The following is a 12,360-nucleotide window of genomic DNA, read 5'->3' as shown; positions in this document are numbered from 1 at the left end:
ACAAGCTTTGGGTGTCTGCCATTGTTTATTTCAGCTGTAATGCTTAGCTTTTGTTATCTGCCCTGCCAAACAATGCACAATGCTGCTTGCCATTATGTGGCAGTATGATATTTTTACTCAGCTAAGAGCATGTTGCAAAGGCATTGTAGTAAACATAGTAGAATGTTGTATGCTTTGCTTGTATTTGAAGCACTGGATGTATTTGCTACACACACACACACACACACACATTATATATATATATATATATATATATATATATATATATATATATATATATATATATATATATATATATATATATATATATATATATATATATATATATATATATATATATATATATATATATATATATACTTAGAAAATGTTTTCTACACCTTATATTTTCCTAAAATAACAAATTGATATAGTGTAAATAATATTAATAAAACATAAGAGCAAATATAATTTTCTTTACCCCATTCGTAAATCATTTTACAATAATGAAAATAACAAGTAAAGGCTGGATAGGGTGCTGTGGCAGGTACTTTAAAAATAGTAAAGCTACCCCTAAAAAATGACGTTTTTGGTGGGACGCAATAGATGGCGCTACTTCCGCACGCCCGAGGAATTACCACATACCACTATCTCTTCGTATATAGTCTCTTTGACTCACACCCTCCCTGCGATCCGGCACGAGAGGAATGACAAATGACAAAATTTACGGAGAAAAAAAAATATTATAATGAAAATTTTACTACATACAAGCACTGACTGATACCGCGTGTGTTGGCGCGCGAGTCAGGCTATGACACAACAGCGCAGGAGATTTAAAAATGGCCTCCAGGGGGGGAGGGGTTTTAATTTCACGAAAACAAACCTCACCACCTGGCAATTTAGGCTATTCCGGCCATGCTGGGCGAAACAAACATATTCGTCTGATTTTAAATATATTCGTCAAAAAATACCCTTAGTCGCCCCCCTAAGTTGACTGCTCGGTTGCTCGCCCGTGTCCTGCTATGGGCTGCTACTGGGCGCCCCGTGTCTCCGTCGCTGCTCGCCGGCTGATACCCGTGGCTGTGGCGGAGGCGTCCCTATGTAACAGTCACCGCTCAACTACGTGCTCCTTCCCCTCAGTGACACGCAAGAAAATGGGCGCTGCAGAGCGGACTCAACTTGTAATTTGTTCGTCACTCCGGGGTCTCCAATTGTTGGTGGTAACGAGTGTTCTCAAATGCTAATAGGTTCCCGGATAGAGAAGCTCAATATCCGTCAGGGTTACTTTATTGGACAAAAATACAACAAGTCATTGAGACAAACACAACACAAAGAAAAGGTGTTTGTGTGGGTATGCATTTGTGTGAATGTTGTTTGTGTAGGTTAACATTTAAGTGTTGGTGTATGTGTATAACAATGTGTAACGGTGGCCAACAAAAGGACATAGACGGACAGTCAAAGGTAAACGAGTACAAGAAAAGTTAAACATTGAAGACGCGACAAGACAGACTGGCAGACACATAGTGACGAACAAATTACAAGTTGAGTCCGCTCTGCAGCGCCCATTTTCTTGCGTGTCACTGAGGGGAAGGAGCACGCAGTTGAGCGGTGACTATTACACCTATAACCGCCGAGTTTGCATCGCTCCTCCCCTATTAAAGGTCCGCCTTTGTGCAAAGGCCCTGTCCCCTTTTCAGGAGTAAATCTTCACCAACTAACCACGATATTCTGAACTGCCACAGGGCTTCACTGAGACTGTTTTTCTTTATTAGGTTACTTTATTCTAATTCATTGGAAATAAAATAGCATCGGTTCTCATGCTTAGCCTACGCAATTGATCCATATCAAAGAAAATGCCTCTTTCATGCTTAGCCTACGAAATTGATCCATTTAAAAATAAATATTTATTATTTCATGATTAGCCTACGTGATTGATCCATATAAGAACATAAGAATGTAAGGAGTCTGCAGGAGTCTGGTTTGCCTATAACCACAAGGCAGCCTTCCTTTCCTTTCTTGTTTCATGCTTAGGCTACGTAATTGATTCATATCAAAGAAAATGCTTTCCTCTTTCATGACTAGCCTACGACATTAATCCATATAAAAAATGCTTTCTTGAAAAGCCAATATAATTTTCATCCATATGAAATATATTGAGTGATAAAAAAATAACTATAAAAAAGCTACTTTCTTTCTGACTGGGAGGGGGGCATTCATCATTCATGGCATTAGAAAGGGAAACAGTCTGCAGTCCACTGTCTCCCATAAGTGGCGGTGAGAGACTGCGGGTCTGCGGGTAACTGGGAGTGGGATGCGCGGCGCGTGACACTTGTGCTAGACGCAGCGTTACCAACGAACAGAACGCCTCCCTTCTGAATTCCTAACAAATTGTTATTTTTTCTCATCTTCTGCTTCTTTTTATGCCTGAACTTTGATGCCATTGTGTTTATAACTATATTTAAAATGTAACAAAGAAGAGACAGTGAGTAGGATCCTGAATTCATTGACTCTATAGGCTTCCCATACAAATGTCATCATCACTCTTGACAGACGACAAAGTAATGACAAGATTTGCATGACTAAGATGAAAAATGAAACATGAAACGCTATGCTAACTAGGAAAAAAAGATTCGCGGGTGTACATGGCTCAGCAGGTTTACAGGAGTAATGTAAAAATCGTGCTTAAAAGAGGCGTGCAGGATGTTACCGGAGAAGCCGCCTGAGAGGCGTACCGCAGTTTACGGGTTAGGGGAAGAACAGTGACCGTCTACCACAGCAGAGTGACCGTCTACCACCGCAGAGATAGAACGGCCGGAAAGGAAACTGGAGATAAAGGAACAGAGAAAGGGATAGAATCCGAAAGTGGGCAGTTTAGAAAGCAAAGACTTGTGCCAGACTCTGTCGAAAGCTTTCGATATGTCTAGCGCAACTGAGAAAGTTTCACCGAAACGGCTAAAAGAGGATGACCAAGAGTCAGTTAAGAGAGTAAGAAGATCGCCAGTAGAACGCCCCTTGCGGAACCTATACTGGCAATCAGATAGAAGGTCAGAAGTGGTAAGGTGCTTTTGAATCTTCCGGTTAAAGCCTCGGTCACACATTCACGTATCAAGCCCACGTATGCTCACGTATGTTATTTTTGGCCCATACGTGGCCATACGCGTGGTTTGTTGCCGCGATCAACTAGATAATTGTCAGGGGCCGATGTACGTAATAAAGCTTGCACGATAAGCTTGCACGGTCAACACAGGGACGCCATAACATAAGTGCGAGGTAACGCGTATTGAGCCTACGCACTGCGCAAGCATGACGTAACGCTTACCCGAATTGCCACGACAAGAGGCCACACCCCCACAAGTAGTGCGTGGCAGAGCACGTAACAGCCACGTACGTATACCGTATGTGTTACGTGGTGCGTTACGACCCTGCGTCATCCTCACGTTATCCCCACGTACGTCGGTGGGTAAACGTGAGAGGTACGTACATAAGGGCCGTGCTGCACACCTGTGATTGCAGTTCCCGTCAACATCTACCTGCAGTAAGAAGTACTCCCCTCCTGCTGAATCAACATGGAGAACATTGAAGACATCCTTGCCCTTATAACACCAGCAAAAGCCATAACACATAATTAATGGAGGCCATCCTGGAGTATGTGCACGCCATGGTACTGGTGTTAGTTGTGAAGGTCCACCTTGCAAGTGAAAAAACAGAAAAAAAGAGGAGGGCGAGGAGGGTTTGGGCTTGGCCGTACCTGCAAAGAAGAGTGGAGCTAGGCCACTATGACAACCTGATGGAGGAGTTGGCAACCGAAAGTCCAGGACTGTACAGGAATTTTACCCGGATTGACAAGGACCTCTTCAGTGAAACAGCTGAACTTGTCACACCCATTGAGCCAGGCCTGCGTGTGGCTATCACCCAACGTTTCCTCGCCACAGGTGACTCATACAAGAGTCTCCAATACTCATTCTGAGTAGCCCACAACACCATTAGTTACACTGTACCAGAGACCTGCAGGGCTATTGTTACTGTCTACGGAGATGAGGAACTGCAGGTGCCACAAACACCAGAGGCTTGGAAGCAGGTTGCCCGCGGGTTGTTGGAGGTTTGGGTGACCCTGAAGCTAAAGAAGCCCCCTTCCGTGATCTCTTGGTGGTGTCCTTAGGCATAGTTGAAAGCAGTGGCGACAAGGTCTACTGACGAGGGCGCTGGCGGGGGTGAGAGGCGGTGGTGGTGGCTTCGAGGTATATGCTGTTGCTAGTCCGAGAGAGGAACTGAAGCCGCAAGCCCGCCGCACGGCGTATACACACCATGCACAACGTTGCAACGTCGTCGTGGGTACCCGAGGAGCGGCGCTGGTGCCACGGATGCTCCTGCACCGCGTGAGGACCCACGCATTGCGTTGCGGGAACAGGGGAGCAGCGTGGGACCACGTGTAAGCGCCCCGCAAGCACGCCGTAAGCGCCAGGTATGCGCCACGTTGTACGTGTGGAGCCACGTAAAATGGCGGTTGACGTGAGCAGCCACGTATCTTTTGAACATGTCGAAAGATGCGTGGCTCCCCACGCACGCTCGGGTGGTGCGTAGCGACCCCCCGTCTCCGCCCCGTATGCCCACGTACGTAAATACGCATTACGGGACATTTACGTAGTACTTACGTAAGCGGTTGCCGACTACCAATTTCTGTTCGTGCGTGGGCGTACGTGGCTTGATACGTGAATGTGTGACCGAGGCATAAGAATTGATTCAAAAGTTTTAGATAGGCAGGAAAGTAAAGCTATAGGGCGGTAGTTTGAGGAATTGGATCGGTCACCCTTCTTAGGCACAGACTGTATGAAGGCATATTTCCAGTAGGAAGGAAAGGTAGATGTTGACAGGCAGAGGCGAGAGAGTTTGACCAGGCAGGGTGTCAGCACGGAGGCACAGTTTTTAGGTACAATTATTACTAAGTATTACTAAGAGTTTTGAGACTGGTGAGTGTTTTTACCACTCTATCAGCGTAGTTCTTTATGAAATATATATCGTAGCTTTGGTTTTGTACTCACAGGGAGACACACGGACGGGTGGGAGAACTGTATTTGACCTTAGCTTTCAGCCACCTCTTCTTTTTTTCTTTTTTTTTAGCAGCGCAGGCACTTGTTTTTATTATTGTTTTCACACACACACACACACACACAGAGTTGTGACCTCGTTGTCGCGGTGTGTTGTGTGTGAGTGGTCTCAGTCCTACCCAAAGAGACTATATACGAAGAGATAGTGGTATGTAATAATTCCTCGGGCGTGCGGAAGTAGCGCCATCTATTGCAGCCCACGAAAAACGTCACTTTTCAGGGGTAGCTTTACTATTTTTGAAGTACCTGCCACAGCACCCTATCCAGCCTTTACTTATTTTTTTCATTATTGTAAAATTATTTACTAATGGGATCTTGAAAAATATATTTGTTCTTATGTTTTATTAGCTATTATCTACACTTTATCAATTTGTTATTTTAGGAAAAATATGGTGTAGAAAGCATTTGTTAATATATATATATATATATATATATATATAAATATATATATATATATATATATATATATATATATATATATATATATATATATATATATATATATATATATATATATATATATATATATATATATATATATATATATATTATATGTGTGTGTGTGTGTGTGTGTGTAGCAAACATATATAGTGATTTAAATACAAGCAAAGCATACAACATTCTATACATGCTAGATTACTATAATGCCTTTGCAACTGTGGTAACCCGGATGTCACACTGGTCCTGTGTCCCAGGGTAATGGGTTCCCTAACATCACAGCCTCAAGGGCCAATGTTACAGAGACGAGCACCGAGGCCACGTGCTGCTACAGCGTATGCCCCCAACCGTACCTTTACCTTTTGCAAAATGCTCTTAGCTGAGTAAAATTATCATACTAACTGTACAAGTGCCTGATAATGGCAAGCATTGCATACTGCTTGACAGGGCAGAGAACAAAAGCTTCTAAGCATTACAACTGAAATAAACAATGAGAGACACTTAAAGTTTGTTAACTGAACATGACCCGATTTATAACAGGCAAAACCAACAATGGTGCGTTATATACAATAAAAACTGTATAAAAATGTTGCAAGGCACATCAATATAAGAGTAAAGCATCATAAAACATGCTGAAATACATGATGGAGGACATCAAGAAGGTAACATATGAGTTGTCTTAAATGGAATGCAATAACTTGGTGGTCCTGGGAGACAGCCAAGCCTGGAGGTGAAAATGGGATGAAGGACACGGTATGATCTCAAGCTCTGACCTTGGTGTCAGGGTCATGAAGATATTAAGCTCAGTAGGCACAACTATGCAGCGGAGGCACATATGATAAAAGCAAATGAGACAAAATAAGGCAACTCATAGTGTAAGAAAATAGCAGGAAAGTTATGCTGCAGTATGACACACCAAATTACAGGGCAGACAGTGATTTGTATTTCATAGGCTACATCAGTAAACATGTAGCATTTATTGTAGGAACCACACATTAAAGTTGGATGTAATAAAATATATGTTTTTAGCACACATTAAAGTTGGATGTAATAAAATCATTTGATATGAAACTCCTTGAACTGGCCAACCAAACAAACCACTCTCTGTCCATCCCCCCCCCTTCAAAAAAGCATTATTTTTCACAAGGTTTATGAGGCATTAGTCAAGAATATCAACTGCCATTACATTTTGTCAAAAAAAAATCATACCTATGTGATTATGTATATCCTATAAAGCAGAAAAAAATTGCATGCTGTAATACAAACAAGATTACTCCTGGAAGCCACATTAATGATGCCAGACTCGTGATGATAGACACTTAATGTGATGAAATTACATGCTGTATTTTACATTATGAAACCAAGCCAAGTGTCACTGCAGCACATATTAGGTAAGGCAGACACCAAAAGCTTGTTACCTGAACAAGATTAAACATAACAGGCACAATCCACAATAAAGTATTGCACACTGTTGGGTAGGGAAGAGAACAAATGTTTCCAAGCATTACACCTGAAATAAACAATGGCAGATATTCAAAGCTTGTGAGCTGAACAAGATCTGATTTATAACAGGCAAAACCAACAACGGTGCATTACATGCGATATCTCTGATTTATAACAGGCAAAACCAACAACGGTGCATTACATGCGATATCTGGCAGGGAAGATAAATGATTCCTTGCATTACAACTGGAAAGCGGCAGACACCCAAAGCTTGTTAATTGAACAAGATCTGATTTATAACAGGCAAGACTAACAATGGTGCATTACTTGCAATATTTGGCAAAGTATATGGATTTTTTTTTTTTTTGGCATAACAAGAGTAATACTAAATAATGGCAAATCCCACGAAGTTTCTCTTCTTTTGACAAAGCTTGTGCTCTTTGCTGCAGGGCTGTCAGAGTCTGTTTGCTCCAGCTAACATGTACTGAAATACCCCTGAGTCATGAGTGAAGTGTTGAAACTGAAGGCAAGTGAAATACTGTGCTTAGAAATCTATTAGCATTTGGACTTTGATAGTATAAGGCCAGAGCAAACCTCCTCTCTTGTAACCCATATCTCCTACTAGGCTTAGATCTTGCAGCATGTTGAACCTGACCTCAGAAGAAATCCATCCCTATTGGACCTAAAAAATTGCTGGCTCTGGGCAAAAACTGCCCAGGAGTTGTAACAGCCTGGGCTTTGAGCTCCCTTGCCTCCCGGTGCAGACAGCAGGCTGTTGTGTGCAGCAATTTTCACTTTTCATGTCTGAAAATACATGAAAAATATTTAATCACAATTCTAATAAAATATGTGCATCTAATTGCATTATTTTCAGTGCTATACGGACAGTGAATCTAAGCATTGACATTATGTCTGCACACCAGCTTCGATGGAAGGCTTCACTTAGATTGCCTGATAAGAGTAATATTTTCAGGAGATGGGGGAGAGGATACAACTGGAGACTCTTGACAGATATAATGTCAAGATCTACAAGCACTCATTTACCATATATATCTTTGATGATCAGTCCATACTAAAACATTTGTCAATGTGTTACCACACTAAAAATCTAAAAATTCCCTGTTTCTGCAATGTTAGCCATACCTAAGCCCTGCTAAACCATTCAAGTGAATCAAGAATGAGTTCCGGGCGGCAGCATGAGCCAATACTAAATGGCGCCACTATAAAAAAAAATTGCCTGCATCATGACAGGCCTGGGCCGACCGTCAGGCCCCTGAAGAAAGGATCACATCAGAAGAATGGACAAAGGTATGTTAGTGGCACTTCAAGGTTATGCTACCTCTTCAAAGATTGGCCAGTCATGGTTTAAAGTGGAACAGGATAAACAAGAAACAGGTAGGTATCTGTGGACACTACTGTAACTATCAACTGCCAGCCTATGGCAAAATTTGAACCTATGCTATCAAAAACATAAGACCCATATGCTGATCACTCGACTAATCGTAATGGTACTACAGCAATATAAACATAATAAAGAGTTTAAATATATCATTCAAAATGTCAACCTTTTTACATACCTTTTTTTAAGATATGAAGCCTACTGGTGTAACAGTTAAATATTGAACTCAATTTGTATGCAGAGATGTGAAGTATGTTATTAAGCTGTAATGTTTCCAACACATAAGTTGTGATTAAAGCAACATGGAATAGTAACTAAAGAGGATAAATTATCACTGAGAACAAGAGGTACCTTACTATATTGTGGTGAGCTTGATGGCCGAGTCGAGTTTCCTCCAACCCCATCAAGTTCACACCCTGTTGAGAGGCAATTTTTTAATCAAAGTGAAAAATGGATGCAAAAGGTCACTAAAACTAGTTATTATACTTGGTGTCACAAATTTGGACAAATAATTTAGGGAAGGACTTGGCGTCACTGATGAGGTAAATGATCTTGTGCAGTCATTGGGCTATAATATATACATTGTTATAATGTGTATTATTGTCTTGTTACTATATATTACCTACTGATAATGGAAATACATGTCAGGATTGATCATCAAATACAAGGAAAAAAGAATCATGTATGGAAATTGTGAACTTTTAAGTTCATGTTACAAACAAAGTTAATTATACACAAAAAGGTTGGATACTTCTGATGTAAAAGATTTTTGGATAGAACATCACCCCCTTCCTCCATATTGGTTCTTTAAAGCAAGGGTTGACTACAGCTCATTATTAATTGCGGCAGGTTACACGACACTTTTTTTAGTGCAAACCACCTGGAAATCAATGATCATTATAAGGAATACTTCTCATGAGTAGCTACTAAAACTTGACAACCTAGAAGGATGCACCATCAGACTGTAAAGGAGAGATATATTATAAGACATAGCTACATTGGTGGATCCAAAGGGGGGCCCAGGTCCCCCCAATGTTCCTGAGTGATACAGGAAAACTAGTTCAAAAGCGCGCTGCGGCTAAAACAATGCTTTGGCGCAAAGTCCAGGCCGTTATACCCATTGATTTAGGTCACTCCACCAGTTTTTCAAGACCAGGACTGCCGAGAATGGCTAATCGGTAATGCTAATGCTCCTTCCACCCGCAAAAAGTCTGACGTCCTCCCAAAAACTCATTTCCTGGATCTGCACCCAAAGACATACCGTAACATGGTTCAATGATCATGGACAAAAAAAAAATGTTAAAACAATCAATATCCAATCATTTCAGGATACATAAATCAGCATCCATATGAAGGAATTCTACAACTTAAAAGTGATGCTGAGCAGGGCATGTGTTAAGTGACTTGCACAGTCTATTTTGTGAAGTCATAATTAGATTAATAACACAACAATCAACAAACACTAGATGAAGTATTCATACCAAAATCAGTACATGGAGCTGGTGCACTGCAATGGGAAGCACATTCCTGCAGCTCACCAAGAGGGTTGAATGATGCCATGTACTTCAGGGGGGGTGGCTAAATGTCTTCACCCTTGGCCTCTTTCTTGGCCTCTCCCCCTTCAGCTGCCACATTCTCTTGGATGATATCGGACGTGTTCGGATCTGTTGGGATGTGGTTGTGTTAGATGTGGAATAACATACGACAGTAGAACATGGAAGGAAAGAGTATGTCCACACGGTAAAATACAGAGATGAGGATTACACTGCATTAGTTGAGTGATTACAAGATGTAAATTGAAATTCTTTGGATACTGAAAGGATGTACGGGGACAACTGGGTGAGAAGAGAGAGAGATGCAGATTTTTGTTATATAGCTAGATACACCAATGAAGACTTAGGACATACACATTGAGAAAGACCACAATTTTGGCTGCTAGACAGAAAAACACTAGATGTCAAAGTGCCAGGACATTAAAGGAAGTAATAATAAGAAAAGCAATAATAATTAATGAGTATAAATATATTTCTGATATTTTTGTTTATTTTAATGCTAGTATTGGAATTTTCAAACACTAAGAATATAATAAATAAATATTGATAAATTAATTAAAATAAATACATTAATTGTACTAATACTACCACTAACAATATTAACAGCACTGCACCTAATAGACTGAGCAATAAACTGAGTCTGATATGTAACCATAATTAAACTGTCTCTGTCTGAGTGTTATGTGAAGCTTGCTCCATGCACCATGATAGGAATGGCATAGATGCATGCAGGTTGCTGAGATGCTTACAGTCACCAGCCACTTGTAGATATGGCACCAAAATGTGTTGGAAGCATTGGCGGCCAACTTCCATTTATTTAACTATTATTTTCTTTAAACAAAGGAGACAGCTCAAGAGCAACAAAGCGTACTAGAAAAAAAAGCCCCACTACTCACCACTCCCAAACAGACAAAAGTAGAGTCTTGATACACTCTTCTTGAAGGTCAAATTATAGGCAGGAGGAAATGCGGACAATGGAAGGCTGTTCCAGTTTATCAGTGTAAGGGATGAAAGAGTGGAGATATGCTGATTAACTTTTGCATAAGATGTTTGGCAAGATAGAACATGCAGTAATTGGCTTAAATTAGAAAAGTATAGATTTAGGAGGGAAATGGGCAGGCATTGGTTTAGTAATAGGGTGGTGGGGGAATGGAATAGATTCCGCAATCACATAGTGAGTGCAGGGACGATAGCTTGTTTTAAGAGTAGACTGGATAGCTACATGGACGAGGCTGACAGGTGGTAATGGGGAGGAATCTGGAGCTGCCGTGTGTAGGCCATTCGGCCTCTTGCCGCGGGAGGAGGGGAGGCATGCAGTTAGCAAGTTCAGAACAACTGTCAGCGTGAAAATGATTAGAATTTCCACATTATCATTATTTATATATATATATCACTTACCCCGGGTGGCATCCTTCCGTAATAAATGTAGCTTCACACCAGGCTGTGTCCTCTTTATCACCACAAAGGGACATGATTTGAGGCTCCGGCTGGTAAACGTGGCGGCCGCGGCGGTGTTATGATTTTTGAACGAGGCAGCGTTGCAATCGGAGCAGAGAAAGATATTTCTGCGAATAGCGGTATAATAAACAGTATAAGTTAGACCAAGATAATTATATGCACCCATTCTTTCACCCTACAAACCAATGACTCAATGTATATATATCATCATTACTGATGGAAGTCAGCGTGCGTGCTAAAACAATGAGTTTGGAAGAAAAAACATGATCACATAGTTTTAAAGAACGGTAGTAGGGCTACAATTCCTTGGTTCATTCCAGTATGTATACAGAAAGGTTAAACACATAAAACACATCTAACCAAACATACAGAGAAAGTAATATAATTGTGGTATAATGATATAACAAAAATAGTGTTATGCCGGACGTGTTACTTGGGTTCCGTGTCACCGTCAGGAGACTCCGTGGGAGGGAGATATGTAAACACTTTGCACAGTTTCTGTAGTTTAATGTTCTTCCTTAGTAGTACACTTCACTCTGACTCTTCACTTACCACTAGCTTACTATCACTGGGACTGCCCTCTCTCGCCCTCTTCTCCTATATATATCCAGAACAGTACAGTCTAGAATATTACAGTATATTTCAGATCATACAAGAACATGTAGCAAAAATATATGCGAGTTGGCAACACTTCCCGCCTGGCGCCTGGCCGCGCCCCGTGGGGCGCGGACGGCTCGCCTTTATCCCCGCCCCTTTGCTCGTTTCTCCGGGAGCCTTCTAGAGGCCTATGGTCGCCGGGGGAAGCTTCCAGCACAACACTATCCCCCCCTCTTAATTGTGATCGTCCCGATCACACACTTAACTATGTACAAACATAAGATAATTAATCAAAAACATAATAATCGTCGTATCGCTGTGGACGCCTGCGTTGTCTCTGTCTTCTGTTCGTTGCCTCCTGCGCGTCTGTCTCCTGGTGCGCCTCGTC

At 41.4% G+C, this 12,360-nt stretch overlaps 1 long non-coding RNA gene across 1 annotated transcript; it reads right to left on the bottom strand.

Moving 5' to 3' along the window:
- Positions 1–7,201: 7,201 nt before the first annotated feature.
- On the bottom strand, positions 7,202–11,475 carry LOC127002637 (uncharacterized). Its single transcript, XR_007756358.1, has 4 exons — positions 11,316–11,475; positions 9,846–10,028; positions 8,721–8,780; positions 7,202–7,769 (listed from the first exon to the last, which is right to left on the bottom strand). It is a non-coding gene; the product is annotated as an uncharacterized LOC127002637 (long non-coding RNA).
- Positions 11,476–12,360: the final 885 nt, after the last annotated feature.

Source organism: Eriocheir sinensis, chromosome 23 (assembly GCF_024679095.1).
Source record: "Eriocheir sinensis breed Jianghai 21 chromosome 23, ASM2467909v1, whole genome shotgun sequence".
Taxonomy (NCBI): domain Eukaryota; kingdom Metazoa; phylum Arthropoda; class Malacostraca; order Decapoda; family Varunidae; genus Eriocheir; species Eriocheir sinensis.
Note: the sequence above shows the minus strand (reverse complement) of the source record. Positions and strands in the feature narration are given on the sequence as shown.